The following is a 12,961-nucleotide window of genomic DNA, read 5'->3' as shown; positions in this document are numbered from 1 at the left end:
GGACATAGGCCATAGATGATCCATGCCAAATGAGAGCTTGATAGCTTGTATAGATTTTTAGCTTTGGCTCCGCCCCCTGGGGGCGTATGTCTACACAGATTGACAGGCTACCTCAGAATCATGCTGGCATCAAAGGTCTAAAGTGGCATTAGTGTCGGTTTAAGCATTCAAAAGTTACAGCTGTTAGAGTAAATTTGGGTGTGCCACGGTAAGATTAATTTGCATATGGCGGCCATATTGTTTACAAATTTCACAATTTTTTAGATAATTATTGAGGTTGGGACTCTGCTGAGTTCTTTGGTACCAAATATGACAGGATTGGTCAATGACCCTAGGACAAGTTCTCAAAAGTAGGTTTTGCATATTATGCTAAATAGCAAAAAATCTAAATGGGCGGAGGGAGTTATGAGGCCGAACGCGTTGACCTTCGCCATAGCGCCCCCTTGAGGCCGATCGGGCTCATCTTTTGAATCTGAGTAGCGGTACTAACATATGACCAAGTCTCAGCCCTGTAGGCCTTACGGTTTCTTCTGCCCGATCACTTCTATGGCAGACAAAGAATAAGAACTATAATCAGAACAATTACACTACATGCTCAAACCCCTAATAAAACAGAACTTAAAGAAATTATTTATTAATCTCCCTGTGGAAATTAGACTGTTCCAGGAACTTTTATACAGGTTGAACTGGCCGTCCTGCAGCATGTCACACATGATGAGGGGATGGACGTATGTGCTGAATATTGTGATATTTATATTTATTAAATCAAAACAGTAAACAAAACGTGGGTAACGCAAAAAACTCAGAACTAAGAAAACTATTAGTGGATTAATACATATATATATTTGTGCTGATCCAAAGTTAGAGCTCATCCGCGAGTTTAAAGCTCTGCAGGTGGATTAATGCATATAAATCGTGTGCGTTTTCCTACAGGACAAACCATTCAAACATGCAGATGAGCTCTCCACACCTGATTAAAAAAATCACACCGTGTCTGTCTGACTTAAAATTACGACAGTGTTTAAGGGCCATACAAGAAATCTATAAAAACAGTTCACTTCGAGAATAAAAGATGTAATATTACGAGTATAAAGTTGTAGTACTTTAAGGGAAATGTGGTTCTAACTGCGTGGGTTGCTGTTTAAGAGCGGAGCACTGAAAGGGGCATTTTCCGCTCATTATCTGTTACAGGGCCAATCGCCATTTATTTATTTATTATCTACATTTATAACCTGCAGATTATTATGTAGTGTTAGTTAGCAGGGGCGGATCTAGCCATTTTGGGGCCCTGGGGCCCTCATTCTTAAAACACACACAAAAACCAAATAACTAGAGATCGGCCGATTTTCAGCCAAAATACGGTATCGGCGATCAGCCTCTGATTTTAGCCGCTCTGATTCAGGAGTTTAGGGTTAAGCAGTTTATCAGAGCTGTGTGTGGATGAAACTGGTGAAACTGTTCGCTTACAGGAAGCTGCAGTTCCTCATCCAACCACTAGTCAGAGCTGCAGCAGCAGCAGAACAAGCCTCGCTGTCTTTACTGAGTCAGTGCTACAGCCCAGCCACGGGCTACAGGGCTCAGCTGAGCCAGTCTAGAGCGTTTTTTACAGTTATCTGTGTATGAAATAAAGGTTTTAACCCCACTAAACGGATAATACAGCTCTCTACATTTCATCTTTCAGCCCAAGCAGCTAACAGCAGCAGTTTAGAGCAGCCGTCACGGAGTCACTGCTGGGATTACATTATAAACAGGTCAGTTAGCGCGCTGCTAACCTCAGGATGTTTATAACTACGGAGTTTAGAACACACCGCGGCTGCAAGGTTAGACTGTTGAAGGTTCTTGAAGACTATTAAAGGCTATTGGAGGTTATTGAAAGGGTTATTGGAGCAGAAATCAGTAAAGGCTGGTTAGATAAGTGATTCACGTCCTCGTCCTTTACTGCGGTGAAACTGTGACTAGCACTGTCACAGTGATGTTTATTAACGTCATTAAAACAGATTTTGTTTGTCTTATAAATATTTACACAGAACTTTTATCTCTCCTGAAAAGCGTTTATTTTGGTCAGTAACACTCTTACTAGCAGTGTAAATTACCAGTGTTTTCTGAGGCGTGGATGTAATTAGGGGAATCTGTATCAGGTTTGTCTGGCACCTGTGTGGCATTAATGTGGCATTTGGCCCCGCCCATTATCGGTATCGACGATTGGACGATCGTGGTGAAAGACGATCGGAATCTTCCCCAAAAACACTGATCGGTCCAGGAGGTGTAAAAGAGGAGGTGAGTTCTGGCCGTGCATCTGCGATTCTTTTGCTCTCTGTCCGTTTCTTTCGTTCAGCAGAACCACTTCCATAACTCCGCTTCATTTTCACTGTGACAGCTCTCACTCTAGTCGCGTACAGTTCCCGCTGTTTTGGTTTGAAGTCACGTTGTGTGGCACGTTGCTACGTCATCATATTATGGACTAGTTCAATGCAAGCAAGGGGGGGGGGGTATGTGTGTTTGGACAATTAGTATTTAGACATTAATTCGGTATTCTACTGATATTTCTGTTGTTTTTTTAATAGAAATATGTTTTTTCTGTACTTTACATAAGTAACAAATTAACATTGTTTTTGGTGTATTTACTGTAGCTGGGATGGTCAGATTTGGGGGCCCCTATGAAGGACAGATTTGGTCGAGGCCCTAGGAAAATGCTTAGGTTTGCCTAATTAAAGAACCACCTCTGTTAGTTAGATAATACAGTGTTCAGATTTTCCCCGCCACGAGAATCCTCCAGTGTGGGGAGAGCCTGCGCTGCTGCGCGGACATTCATTTTTTTTTGTATGGCCCTAAAGCGCCATCGTATAAAATGTGCTAAAAGAAATATAATCTAACGAATTCTAAAATAGCAAAATGAAATAGTGAATACACAGGTAAAAAATAAATTAGTTATATAAAAAAAACGCAAAAGTAAATAAACGAAGAAATAACAAAAGAACAAAAGAAATGAACAAAAACAACAATTTAAGAACCAATAAAGTTGTACTAATCTCAAAGCAGTAACTTAACAGACAGAATATAAAGCTTAACCAGCGCTATGAGACGTAACACCTATAGAACAGAAGGAGCAGCAGCAGCGTGATAGTTCTAGTGAAATAATTAAAATATGGCGGTAATACCGTATACCACCATATAATTACTGTAGAAACGATAGGGACGATAGAAGGTAAGTAGCAAGATAAACACTTTTCTATCGTCCCCACGATATTTATCGTCATATAGACCACTGAAGTCGTGCGTCATTCTGTAGTGCTCGTACGGCTTCCTGTCTAAGCGTTCTTTCCCTATGAGAAAAATGATTGGGGTTTTTAAAAACCCGCCTCTGTCACATTCTGTAGTAAATAAATCTGTTCAGATCTCTGTATGTTTTATTCTGTGTACATTTACCTCCTAAATATCACTGGATCCTCTGAATTTCAAGATAGTTTAAGAGTCATAATGAGAAAAATGCTACCTTTAAGCTAATGCTACAGTGGAGTGAACTGACCTCCTGGCGCCGCTGCAGAGATTAGCAGGGAACTGTTTTCCGCGTAACACCAGAGAACTCCGGCTGTAAGTTAGGAGCTTTTTACACACAGCTGATCAAACTAATCAACTAACTGCGCTAACTGAGGAGAGCTGAGAGTGAGACAGCATAAAATCACTAAAACAGGTCAGTGATACTCCAGAAGCAGCTGTAACACCTTTAACATTTACCCTCTTTATTATGCAGTGAAATAAATGGGTGTTTCTGGTTGGTTGTCGCCTCAGTGAGGGCAGGTAGTTAGTGATTAGTTGATTAGTTAGTTGTTAGTTGATTATTTGGGTCAGGTGTTGTAATTAGTATAAACTAATGACCGTAATTAAATACTAAATCCTTCGGGGAAGCGCTGCTGAACTGAGAGCCACTCTCTCTTATTATCTGCCTTTTAAAGCTCTAACACAGACTACACTGCTCAACACCACACTGCTCAACACCACACTGCTCAACATCACACTGCTCAACACCACACTGCTCAACATCACACTGCTCAATATTACACTGCTCAACACCACACTGCTCAACATCACACTGCTCAACATCACACTGCTGAACACCACACTGCTGAACATCACACTGCTCAACATCACACTGCTCAACACCACACTGCTGAACATCACACTGCTCAACACCACACTGCTCAACACCACACTGCTCAACACCACACTGCTGAACATCACACTGCTCAACACCACACTGCTCAACGCCACACTGCTCAACATCACACTGCTGAACACCACACTGCTGAACACCACACTGCTCAACACCACACTGCTCAACATCACACTGCTCAACACCACACTGCTCAACATCACACTGCTCAACACCACACTGCTCAACACCACACTGCTCAACGCCACACTGCTCAACATCACACTGCTGAACACCACACTGCTGAACACCACACTGCTGAACACCACACTGCTCAACACCACACTGCTCAACATCACACTGCTCAACACCACACTGCTCAACATCACACTGCTCAACACCACACTGCTCAACACCACACTGCTGAACACCACACTGCTCAACATCACACTGTTCAACATCACACTGCTGAACATCACACTGCTGAACATCACACTGCTCAACATCACACTGCTCAACATCACACTGTTCAACACCACACTGCTCAACATCACACTGCTCAACACCACACTGCTGAACACCACACTGCTGAACACCACACTGCTGAACATCACACTGTTCAACATCACACTGCTCAACACCACACTGCTGAACATCACACTGCTCAACACCACACTGCTCAACATCACACTGCTGAACACCACACTGTTCAACATCACACTGTTCAACACCACACTGCTCAACACCACACTGCTGAACATCACACTGCTGAACATCACACTGCTCAACACCACACTGCTCAACACCACACTGCTGAACACCACACTGCTGAACATCACACTGCTGAACATCACACTGCTCAACACCACACTGCTCAACACCACACTGCTGAACATCACACTGCTGAACATCACACTGCTCAACATCACACTGCTGAACATCACACTGCTGAAGATCACACTGCTCAACATCACACTGCTCAACACCACACTGCTCAACACCACACTGCTCAACACCACACTGCTCAACACCACACTGCTCAACACCACACTGCTCAACACCACACTGCTCAACACCACACTGCTGAACATCACACTGCTGAACATCACACTGCTGAACACCACACTGCTCAACATCACACTGCTCAACACCACACTGCTCAACACCACACTGCTGAACATCACACTGCTCAACATCACACTGCTCAACATCACACTGCTGAACACCACACTGCTGAACATCACACTGCTGAACATCACACTGCTGAACACCACACTGCTCAACACCACACTGCTGAACATCACACTGCTGAAGATCACACTGCTCAACATCACACTGCTCAACACCACACTGCTCAACACCACACTGCTCAACACCACACTGCTCAAAACCACTTCTCAACACCACACTGCTTAACATCACACTCACCCCCTGCTTTACAGCAATACTTCATATGTGTATATGTCTTTAGGATTAAAGATTTTACAGGGGTTGCCATTCTAACCATTTTAGGCGGAATCAATTCTGAACCTGGCAAAAATTGGCTAATTTGACCTAAATTATCTCAGTCTGTGATTAAGTTACAGGAATGATTCTTACATATTTGGAATGTACTCATCACAAGCTTTCCATAGATACCAAATATGTGCATATATCTGGATGTTACAGGTTGAGAAGCTGTTCCCAGCTTCTCAACCTATAGCACCCATATATCAACTTGGCATTTTGACCCTAAATATCTCAACCTGTGAGTATGTTACAGGAATGATTCTTACATATTTGGAAAGTACTCACCCACTGCTTTACAGCAATACTTCATACGTGTATATGTCTGTAGAATTAAAGATTTTACAGGGGTTGCCATTCTAACCAATTTAGGCAGAATCAATTCTAAAACTGGCTAAAATTGGCTAATTTGACCTAAAATCTCTCAACCTGTGAGTATGTTACAGGAATGAATCTTACATAATTGGAAAGTACTCACCCCCTGCTTTACAGCAATACTTCATACGTGTATATGTCTGTAGAATTAAAGATTTTACAGGGGTTGCCATTCTAACCAATTTAGGCGGAATCAATTCTAAAACTGGCTAAAATTGGCTAATTTGACCTAAAATCTCTCAACCTGTGAGTATGTTACAGGAATGAATCTTACATATTTGGAAAGTATTCATCAAAAATTTACAGAGATTCCAAATATGTGCATATATCTGGGTGTTCCAGGTTGAGAAGCTGGGAACTGGAACTCCAGGGTTGCAGTTTCCAGCCTCTCAATCTCAATGTCTCCCAGCCTGTGAATTGACTTAATTAGCATCTGACTTGTGCTCCCAGCTTGTAAATGGGCACATCAGGCCAGTTGATAGGCCATGCTAATGAGGCCTGCCCCCATGAGGCCTGTGAGGTGGCAGTGAGAGGCTGGGAGACAGCAACCAGTTCTCAACCTGTGAGTATGTTACAGGAATGATGCTTACATATTGTGAATGTACTTACATCTTACATATTTGGAAAGTATTCATCACAAGCTTTCCATAGATACCAAATATGTGCATATATCTGGATGTTACAGGTTGAGAAGCTGGGAACTGCAACAATGGTGTTGCAGTTCCCAGCTTCTCAACCTATAGCACCCATATATCAACTTGGCATTTTGACCCTAAATATCTCAGCCTGTGAGTATGTTACAGGAATGATTCTTACATATTTGGAAAGTACTCACCCACTGCTTTACAGCAATACTTATATATAGACATATACTTATATGTGTATATGTCTTTAGGATTAAAGATTTTACAGGGGTTGCCATTCTAAATGATGTTATGTAATAACAAAAGTTTGGGAGAAGGACCACGCCCGAACTCTACGTTCTAACTCCACCCCGTATCAATCAACCGTCCTATAAATACCTCCCCTAACTAACTATCTCTCGTGATGAAAGTTCGCGTCAGTCGAATCTGCCGCACCTGCCTGCTAGCATTAGCTTGTTCTCCATCATGGACCTTTAACTCACCGCCTCCGACGAGGACCTCTTCCCTCCTAGCCAGCCTGTCTCCACTCCTGCTCCACCTCGCCGGGCTCGTCGTCTGAATTCCGTAATCTCCATTCCGGCTACTCCTGGTTCTACTCTGGCTACTGTTTATTCTTCCTCCCGGGTCGGTCGTCCTCACCAGTGCATCCCCGGATCTCGGCACTCCCGCCGCTCTTCTCCCCCTTCCCCTACTCCTCCTGCGCGGGCTCGCCGCTCCGGACGCCCGTCTTCCTCGGCCGGCCTCCCCGGCCCTGGGCCCCTCTCTCCTAGTAAGTCCCAGCCTCCTCGCATGTCCGATTGGACTGTTGTTAAGCTGCAGCGGGTTTTTGAAGGACCGCGGCGTCCCTTTCCCCCGTTCTGCTCCAAAAGCGGAACTTTTCACTGAACCTCTGAACAGCGCACATGAGCCGCACCAGCGTCGCGGCCTGATGACGTCACCCGCTCAACTCGCCGCCGCTGCAGCTCTCGCGCCCCTGGCGCGGCACCAACTTCGCCTCAGCGCCTCGTCTCTCGTCACTCTTCCCCTCAGTCGTCCAACTCCCCCTCCCTCTGTCGTCCAACTCCCCCTCCCTCTGTCGTCCAACTCCCCCTCCCTCAGTCGTCCAACTCCCCCTCCCTCAGTCGTCCGAACCCCCTCCCTCAGTCGTCCAAACCCCCTCGCCGCTGCTGCAGCTCTTGCACCCCTGGCGCGGCACCAACTTTGCCTCAGCGCCTCGTTTCTCTCGTCTCTCTCGTTTCCCTCTTCCCCTCAGACGTTCAAACCCCCTCTCTCAGTCATCCTCCTTCTCCATTTCTGCGTTCCTCCTGCTGTTCTCCAACAGTGTTGCCAACTTGCCAACTTAGTTTTTGTTTGTTATTGAGAGTTTAAATGAACACACATGCTCTTCAGTTTCTCCTCAGCGAGCAGCAGGTGCTGCCGCGAGCCCCGCCCACGTCACTCACAGCGCAGTCTCAGTCAGACCACACACTCACACCGCTCTTCAAACACGCTGCAACGAACTGCGCATACCTGAAGCCGCCGCTGACTGTCAAAAACAAAAAAAAAAAAAACTTAATCATGTAATTTACGTTAAAATGGAGTTATTTTCAGAAGTCTCTGCCTCTACCCCGTATCAATCAACCGTCCTATAAATACTTTCCTTAAACTACTTCCTGCGTTGTAATTCATTCCTCCTGCCTAGTAGTGGTCACTACTGGGGTCAACTGGTCAGTATTGACCAGATGACCCCTAGTACACTTTTGTAAGTTAAGTGCTAACTAAAACCTTGATTCGGTTTCATATCTCCAAAGTGTCCCGGTGACATCACCGATGACGGCCATTTTATTACCAAAGTGTCCCAATGCCCTAAATTGCATGTTTTGACAAGGTGACTCGGAATGGGCCGAGACACGGTCATCCACTACTGTGGGTCCTGAAAGGGTCCTTGCTTGGCTTAAAAAGGCTTAAAAAACATATCTTTTGACCTAGACGCTTTGGTGACTGGACTGGACGGGCTTCATCGGCGGGTCGCTCCGTGGTCGTGGGTTTCGTCTTTTTTTCGCCTGCGACACCTTGTTCTCTAAGTAGCCTTAGAGAAGGCTAGGTGGTCTGAGACTTCGCGAGCGTGCCTTTTGCGCGTAGTAGAGGGTGTCCCTGCTGTCAGAATGGCCAAAATTAGCTACTACCAAAATGTTAGGGAAGTACTTACCAAAGGGTCATGGGTATTACAAAAGTGTCCTGATGGCTCTAGAATGATCAAACGGGCCTTTGTGACACACCTTAGGGAAAATACTACCGAAGCGCACTATATGACCAAGAGGTCCTCATGACGTCAGAGTGCCCATCCCCCAGTCATATATGTCCTCATGACTTCAGAGTGCCCATCCCCCACTCATATGTGTCCAAGAGGTCCTCATGACTTCAGAGTGCCCATCCTCCACTCATATATGTCCTCATGACTTCAGAGTGCCCATCCCCCAGTCATATGTGACCAAGAGGTCCTCATGACTTCAGAGTGCCCATCCCCCAATCATATATGACCAAGAGGTCCTCATGACTTCAGAGTGCCCATCCCCCAATCATATATGACCAAGAGGTCCTCATGACTTCAGAGTGCCCATCCCCCAGTCATATATGACCAAGAGGTCCTCATGACTTCAGAGTGCCCATCCCCCAGTCATATGTGACCAAGAGGTCCTCATGACTTCAGAGTGCCCATCCCCCCCACCTTTGTGCACAGTGCCTAGGTGGAGTATTACCAAAGAGGTTTGTAGTTAGGCACAGATATTACCAAAGTGTCTTCCATATTAAAACAAGTGTTCCAGGATATTGTATCTACTTTCAAAAAATCCAAAACGCACCAAACTTGTCAGGGGACATCAGTTGACCCTCCTCAGGCGTTTTTGAAACTTATTTTTACCCTAGGTGTGACAGAGTAGAAACTAGGTTTCCCCAAGTCCAAACTGGAAAAAAAACTGGTCAGATGTGATCAGTGAGGCATCCTGAACAGTTCTGTACACTTAGTCATATTCTGGGATGTTTACAAAGTGCAGTTAGTGAAAATATTACCAAAGTGGTTTGCGTATTACGAAGAAGTCATAAGTAACCTCTAAGTATTTCTAACCAGAAAAAAATTATTGAAATCATTCAAAAAGTGGTCAGGAGTCACCAGGATAGTGTGTTACTTATTTTGAGACACTTTTGAAAATTCTACATGTTAAGCAATAGAAACCGTAATGGTTAGGACTTTGATTACAAAACGGTCTCTGATTACCAAAGTGTTTTTTCTAAGTTTTCGGACACACCGTAAGTCTGACCGACACCAAACTTGACCGGGTGGGTCACCTCGACGAGCCGTACCTAATGACCAAACAGTTTGGGGTCTTGACCCTTGGAATCCCAGAAAAAAACACATGTCCTTTTCTCATAAATGCAACCACTTAGGTGAAATTTATTAGTGTCATCTGATGCGTCTCCCCCTCCCCAACACGTAGGTGTAGGTTATATGTAGGTGGGACCTATAGTTTGGCTGCAAACGCTGAAAAACCCTCTTCGTAATATGACACCCTTATGTAATAAAAGCCCTAACGCATCCCAAATTTGACAGAAACGTCCTAGAATCTCAAAAATAGTGTCAAACGACCCGCCTGTCCCTCCCCAACACGTAGGTGTAGGTTTCATGTAGATATGACCTACAGTTTGGCTACAAACGCTGAAAAACCCTCTTCGTAATATGACACCCTTATGTAATAAAAGCCCTAACCCTAACCCCAAATTTCACAGAAAGGTCCTACAAACTCCAAAATAGTGTAAAACGACCCGCCTACCCTTCCCCAACACGTAGGTGTAGGTTTCATGTAGACTAAGATGATCAAACACAAAAGACATGTCTTAACCATGAACAACGTTTATTGTCAAACATGACAATATATAGAAAAACACAGTAAACGAGCAAATATTGAAAAAACAACAACAACAACAACTATTAACGTTAAATAAACCCAAACTTCAAACTACAAAAATAAATCAGAAAGCGACCGATGGATCCACTGTAGTGTCTACCTCTTCTTCACTCTGGTTAAGCGGAGACCAACGACTCAGATTAAGTGACTTTTCCTGGGTGAGTTTCTGCGAATCAAATCTAACCAGCTTCACCCTTGGGGAGGTTTTCAGTAAATGTGTGTCCTCTGAGGGGACAAGGAAAGGTTTCCCCAGGTAGCTGTGGCCCGGGGATGGAGCCTCTCCAATGACTTGGTAACCTGACTGTGTGACACAAAGAAATGTAACATTAGAAAACATTCATATATGTATAATTTTACCATAAAATGTGTAATTAATGCATACTTACACTACGTTTGCTCGGCTTGATGGGGCTCTCGAGAATGAACAGCTTCCTTTTTCCCGAACATTGACCAGCGGCAGAGTTACTGTTGCTCTGCAGAGGGATGGAGGATGAGGAGGCGTCTGAGATGTCACCCTCCGACAAACACTCAAGGACCTCATTATCTGAGGCCATCGCTTGCTCTTTTGGGACATCGCTCTCTGATGAACTTTCCACAAACAGCTGCCTCCTTGTTACGGTACGGCCTCTGCTACTTGCTTGCTGGGAGGTGCCTGGCTCAGGGGACTCCTCAGTAGACGTGTCTGCCTGGATGGCCCGGACCTTCGCTGCCTCCGAAGCCGTATTTTGGGTCATGTAAAATTTGTCCGCCACGGCCTCAGAGTGGCACATTGCTCGGTGCACTCTGAGGCGCTTTTTGGGACTGATGTCCTTCGTCTGAGTAAAACATAAGAAAACATGAAACACAAGGGAAAAAGATCAGTGAAAATGAACTTTGATAAATTATTCAGAATTAACAATCAACAAATTATATACTTACATGGTGCACCAACGACGTGCGCAGGTTTTTAAAGCTGTATTGGCCCCCGAAGCCCATCCTGGTCCACTCCATCCTGAAGAGGTCAAGCAGCCTCTTGCAGGGCCCCCTGGCCCGGTTGAAAAAGAAATATTCCGAGTCGCCTCCAGGGAAACTGGAACGTACGTCCAGGAGGTCCATGAACCACTGGTACTCGAAGTCCTTTATGGCCACCTGTGCGTACCCGTACGTACTTGCAGACTTGTGTTTCTGCACCTGCAAGTTCAGAAAAAAAAACATGTTGCTAATGACCATTTCATTAAGAATCAACAAACAGTTTACCATATGCTGATAACACTTACTTCGATTATTCCATTTTTGCCATCGAACTCCGCGTTCTGCACCTCCGAAACCAACATATTTTGCATCACCCCCCGGCGGTGCCCCGACATTGAGATAAAGTACCCGGACAGAAGGCCGAAGATCTGTTCCAGGACTTCCCGAGAGGGTTGGGTCTGCAAAGTCCCTGTTAGAAAAAATGAACAAAAACAATTATTAAAGTGTGTTCTAGCAACAATTTTTTAAACGATTAATGGAACTATATACTTACTGATTTTACGGGGAAGAATTTTGCGGACCTCCTCCCGGAAACTCTTGGAATCTTCCTTGCTGACAATGTGTTCTAAATAACACAGTAACAGTTAAAACACTGCATAACTCTTGGGATAACATATCTTCATACAAGGTACTTACTGGAGACACCCTTTCGCACTTTTTGGCGGTGGGTGACCACAGAAGAGGCCAGGTCTTTTAGCCTAGCTTGGATCTCCATTTGGAGCCGCCGGAAGTCAACGCCTGAAAGCTTTGTTTCTTGTATTGGCATGTAAGCCAAGTAGGACAAGAATTTTTTCACGTTGAGGAGGTGGATCCTCAGTGTCGTCGGCTGAAGCCCATCCTCACGAAGGCAAGAGATCCAACTAAAAAGTGAAAAAAAGTGGAAAACACAAACACCAACACAGCTCATTTAACAACAACAATAAAACCAGACCTTCATACTTTGTGAATAAGTACTATAAATAATGACTTACTTTGGAATGCACAACGAATTTTTCAAAAATTGAAAATCCCCAAGCAGCAATCTCCCCTGACCAGAAAAAATTAAAAATCTTCTTACGTGGGAGATTGCTGTTTGGACATTTTCCCTTTTTTTAGGATTTGGATGGCACCCAGTACAGAAAGACCTGAATTTGTCCAGCATTAATTCTGCAAAACAAAAATTACAAAGTCTAAAAAACTAATCATAACATTGAGTTTAAATTTTAGTGTGCACAACAAACTGAAAATTATACTTACCATACTTGGGGTTTTCACCGGGGACAAATTTGTCCCGGCGAGAAAACTTTTTCCTCAAGCTCAAGGAAGCAGTCTTCCTAAAGGCCCCCATGTACATA

The sequence above is a fragment of the Astyanax mexicanus genome, chromosome 22 (genome assembly GCF_023375975.1).
Source record: "Astyanax mexicanus isolate ESR-SI-001 chromosome 22, AstMex3_surface, whole genome shotgun sequence".
Taxonomy (NCBI): Eukaryota; Metazoa; Chordata; class Actinopteri; order Characiformes; family Acestrorhamphidae; genus Astyanax; species Astyanax mexicanus.
The sequence above is the reverse complement of the archived record's forward strand: the minus strand, read 5'-3'. Positions refer to the sequence as shown.